The 5,494-nt window shown below is 29.9% G+C and overlaps 1 protein-coding gene across 1 annotated transcript in view; it reads left to right on the forward strand.

The window, feature by feature from the left end:
- FBXW10B (F-box and WD repeat domain containing 10B) overlaps positions 1–5,494 on the forward strand; it is a 122,910-nt gene that overhangs the window by 98,928 nt on the left and 18,488 nt on the right. The gene's annotated exons all lie outside the window — the stretch shown is intronic.

Here is a 5,494-nt window from a genome sequence, read left to right on the forward strand (position 1 = left end):
AAAAAACTATTCAACTAATTAATAAAACTAAGAGCTGGTTTTATGAAAAAAACAACAAAAGAGATAAACTTTTTTTTTAATTGGTTAGATAAAGAAAAAAATCAAATTCCAACATCAAAAATGAAAAGGGGAAAAAATTAAAGCAACAATTAGGAGCTATTTTGCACAACTGCATTCCAACAAAACTGACTTTTTAATTAAAGCTTTTTATTTACAAAAATATGCTTGGATAATTTTTTCAACAAGGATTCTTGCAAAACCTTCTGTTCCAAATTTTCCCTCTTTCCCCCCCACTCCCTTCCTTAGATGGCAGGTAGTCCAGTACATGTTAAATAAGTTAAAATACATGTTAAATCCAATATATGTATACAGAGTAATTCAGTTATTTTGCTACACAAGAAAAATCGGATCACGGGAAAAAAAAACTGAGAAAGAAAACAAAATACAAGAAAACAACAACAGAAAGAGTGAAAATGGTATGTTGTGATCCATATTCAGTTTCCACAGTCTTCTCTCTGGGTGTAGATGACTCTCTTCATCACTGAACAGTTAGAAGTAATTTAAATCATCTCATTATCAAGGAGAGCCATGTCCATCAAAATTAAATTGCAGTATATAAAACAAACCTATATAAATCATCATCATTTCTGTATGTTACCAACAAAGTCCAGCAGCAAGAGGTGGAAAGAAAAATCTCATTTAAAATAACTATAGATAATATAAAATATTTGGGAATTTACCTGTTAAGACAAAGCCAGCAAATATATGAACACAATTACAAAGCACTTTTCACACAAATAAAATTGGATCTAAATAATTGGAAGAATATCAAGTGCTCATAGTTAGGGCGAACTAATATAATAAAAATGACAATTCTAACTAAACTAGTCTACTTATTCAGTTTCCTACCAATCAAACTACCAAGAAAGTACTTAATAGAGATAGAAAAACTAATAAAATTCATCTGTAAGGACAACAGGTGAAAAATGTCAAGGGAATTAATGAAAAAAAAAAAAAAAAGGCAAAGGAAAGTGGCCTAGCTGTATCAGACCTTATTATAAAGCAGCAGCCATTAAAACTATTTAGTACTGGCTAAAATATAAACTACTAGATCACTGGAATAGGTTAGGTTTACAAGACACAATATTCAATGACTATAGTAATTTACTATTTGATAAAACCAAGACTTCAGCTTCTGGGACAAAAATTTACTACTTCACAAAAATTGCTAGGAAAACTGGAAAGAAAAGCATGTCAGAAATTAAGCATTGACCAACATCTAATACCCTATACCAAGATAAAGCTGAAATGTATTCATGATTTAGATATAAAAGCTGATATAGGCAAATCAGGAGAACAAAGGATAGTCTATTTCTCAGATCTGTGGAGATGGGAGGAATTTATGGCCAAAAAAGAACTAGAGAACATCATGAAATGTAAAGTGGATAATTTTGATTATGTTAAATAAAAAACTTTATAAACAAAATCAATGCAGTCAAGATTAAATAGGAAGCAGAAAGCCAGGCGGAAAAAATTTACATTCTGAAAAATGACTCATTTCTAAAGTATATAGAAAACTGAGTAAAATAAATGAATATAAGCCATTCCCCAATTGATAAATGGTCAAATGATATGAACAGTTTTTGGATAAAACAATTTCTATCATATGAAAAAATGTTCTAAATTACTATTGATTAGAGAAATGCAAATTAAAACAACTCTGAGGTACCACTTTACACTTTTCAGATTGGCCAAGATGATAGGAAAAGATGATAAATGTGGAGGGGATGTGGGAAAAGTGGAACACTAATGCATTGTTGGTGGAAATGTGAAGCGATCCAACCATTCTGGAAAGCAATTTGGAACTGAACCCAAAGGGCTATAAAACTGTGTATATTCTTTAATCCAGCAGTGTCTCTTCTATGTTTATATCCCAAAGAAGTCATAAAAAAGGAAAAAGGATCCACAGGTATAAAAACGTTTGTAGCAGCCTTTTTTTGTTGTTGTTGTGGCAAAGAACTGGAAACTGAGTTAATACCTCTTAGGAAGTAGCTAGCTAAGTTATGGCATATGAATGTAATGAAGTATTATTGTTTTTTATAAGAAACAACAAGCAAGTCACTTTCAGAAAATTCTGGAAAGACTTACATGAACTGATTGCTACTTGAAGTGAGTAGAACCAAGAGAGCTTAGTACACAGCAACAAGATTATGTGATGATCAACTGTGATGGACTTGGTTCTTTTCAACAATGAGATGATTCAAAGCAATTCCAATAGATTTGTGAAGGAAAGAGCCATTCACATTTAGAGAGAGAACTATAGACAGTGAATGTGGATCAAAGCATAGTATTTTCACTTTGTTGTTGTTGTTTTTTTCCTTTTCTCTCTCTTTTTTTTTACCTTTTGATTGATTTTTTTGCACAGCATGATGAATAATATGGAATATGTTTAGAAGAATGTACATGTTCAAGCTATATTGGATTGCTTACTATCTAGGGGAGAGGGAAAAGGTTATGGAGTAAGAAAATTTGGAACACAAGGTTTTACAAAGGTGAATGTTGAAATTTTTCTTAGCATGTATTTGGAAAAATAAAAAGCTATTATTAAAAAAAGTTCTTAGAAGAACTTTAAAAGGACTTTCAAAATCAAATAAGAAAGATTGAGGAAAAAATAGGAAAAATAAGAGCAATCTAGGAAAATCAAGAAAATTATGAAAAGAAAATCAACCAACTAGAAATAGATACTCTAAAACGTAAGAAAACAATTTCTTGAAAGCTACAATTGGGCAAGGGGAATATCTAATGATATTCTAACATACCAAGAAATAATAATTCAAAATTAAAAGAATGAAAAAAATGGAAAAGAAAGTGAAACATCGCATTGGAAAAACATCCAATCTGGAGAACAGATTAAGGAGAAATAAAGAATGGACTAACTGTAAATTATGATACATTTTTTTCATATAACATTACAAGAGTTAATCAAGGAAAACTGCCTTTAAGTTTCAGAACTAGAAGACAAGGTAGAAATAGAAAAAATAACTCTAACAATCATCACCTGAAAAAAATCCCAGACTTAAGTTTCAGAGTTCCCAGGTTAAGGAGATAATACTGGAAACAACAAGGAAAAAAACCAATTTAAATACTTTGAAGCTATGATAGGTCTTACATAAGACCTAACAGCTACTATGTTGAAGTACTGTAGGTTTTGGAATACTATGTTCTGTAGCACAAGAGAGATGGGGTTATGATCATGGATAACTTGATCCAGAAAAGTTAAGCATATTCCTGAATGGAAAAAGAAGAAAAAGAATATTTAACTAACTCAAAAACTTTCAGGTTTCTGTGATGAAATCCCAGAACTTAAGGAAAAATTCAACACATAATATCCAGAAGAAATATAAAGTAAATATAAAGATTGATTATAAGGAATTCAATAAGGTTACATTATTTACTTTGTATATGTGAAAATATTAACAGTTCTCATCATTGTCATTAGCACTGTCATCATTGGGGAATTTGAAAGAAAGGTATGGACTGAGCTATGATAGAATGATTCTAAAATATATATATATATAAAACTGTAGGAAGAGATAAAAAGGAATAATTATCTCATATAAATGAAGCATAATAAATCTAGAAAGGTATAAAAGTCTTCCCAATTAAGAAAGAAATGAGGGCAAGGAGATGGATGTTGGTGAGAGGATAAAGGAGAAACTCTTGGAAGGGTGAGTAGGTTAAGGAATAGGAGAGGAAGACAGATAGTAGAAGTAAAGAGAGAAATGAGGAGGGATAGGGTAAATAGGATGAGGACAGAGAGGAATAGAAAAGATGAAAATAGGCTGTAATTGTAGCTTGGAATGTGAATAAGACCAATTTACCCATGATACAGAAAGGCATAACGTATTTTAAAAAACTGAATTAACATGTTGCTTTTAGGAAACATTATAAAAATAAGCAATACACACAAAGATAAAATAAAGAGCAGGAGTAGAATTTAGTATATAAAAAAGCAGGGATAGCAATCATGATTTCAGAGAAAGTTAAAGTGAAAAATATTTAATCAAAAGTGAAAAATAAAAAGCTATACTATGTGTCAGTAATATTATTCAATATTGTTTTAGATAATTTAAAATACCTTGACAGCATAAAATATCTGGATATATACCTGGCAAAGCAGACACAAGAACTATATGGACATAAACATAAAATACTTTTTATATAAATAAACTCAGATATAAATAATTCAATTAATATTTGTTGTTCATGTATGTAGAACCAAAAGAACATTGTACACAACAAGATTATGCGATGATCAACTGAGATGGATGTGGTTATTTCCAAAAATGAGATGATTCAGGCCAATTCTAATAGATTTGTGATGGAAAAACCATTTGTATCCAAAGAGAAGCCTATGGGGACTGAATATGGATCACAACATAATATGTTGTTGTTATTGATTTGCTTGTTTTTTTCCTCTATTTTTCCCCTTTTTGATCTGATTTTTTTTTGTTCTGCATGATAAATGTGGAAAGATGTTTAGAAGAATTGCACATATTTAACCTATATTGGAAAATTTGTTATCCAGGGGAGGGGAGGAAAGGGAAAACATATGGAACATAAGGTTTTGCAAGGGTGAATGTTGAAAACTATCTTTTATGTATTTTGAAAAATAAAAAGCTATTATAAAAGATAAATTGAGGGACAAAATACATAAAAATATTTATTGTTCATATAAAGCCAATACAATTTAAAAATAACAATTTTACCTAGCTCCTCTATTTATTCAATGCCATCCCAATTAACTTACTAAAAATTATTTTACTAAATTAGAAAAATAATAAAATTCACTTGGAAGAACAAAAGGTCAGGAACTTCAAAGAAACTCGGGGGGAAAAGATATAAAGGAAGTAGATTCAGCAATATCAGATCTTAAACTATATTATGAGGTAAGAGCATTCTTCAAATGCAAAAAGAATAATTTCAAGTATTTTAAATTAAAGTTTTCTTACAGAAATAAAAGTTATGTAGCCAAGAATAGAAAGAATGCACAAAGTAGGGGACAGGGGAATTTTCACTGACAATTTTTCAGACAGGAAGTTATTGAGTTGGAATATTGCTATGGTGTAAAAAATGATGAGCTAGTTGATTTAGAAAAACATGGAAAGATTTGTACTTATGAAGGAAGATACCTACTTTTAGAAAAACAGATGACAGGAAGAAATAAACGTAGTATGGTCTTCCATATGAGTGTATAGGTGTGTGTAAAAAAAAAAAATATATATATATATATATATATATATATATGTATATATATATATATATATATATATATATATATATATATATCTGTGTGTGTGTGTGTTGTACAATCTTAATTATATCCTTTTGTAGATTGATGAGGGGAGGGAGCAGAAAAAATAAAGTAAAAAGTATATAGCAGAGAACAAAAGAAAACCAAAAAGGAAGCAAAGAAAGACAAAGAAGCTTTGAA

This window comes from Sminthopsis crassicaudata, chromosome 4 (assembly GCF_048593235.1).
Source record: "Sminthopsis crassicaudata isolate SCR6 chromosome 4, ASM4859323v1, whole genome shotgun sequence".
Lineage (NCBI taxonomy): Eukaryota > Metazoa > Chordata > Mammalia > Dasyuromorphia > Dasyuridae > Sminthopsis > Sminthopsis crassicaudata.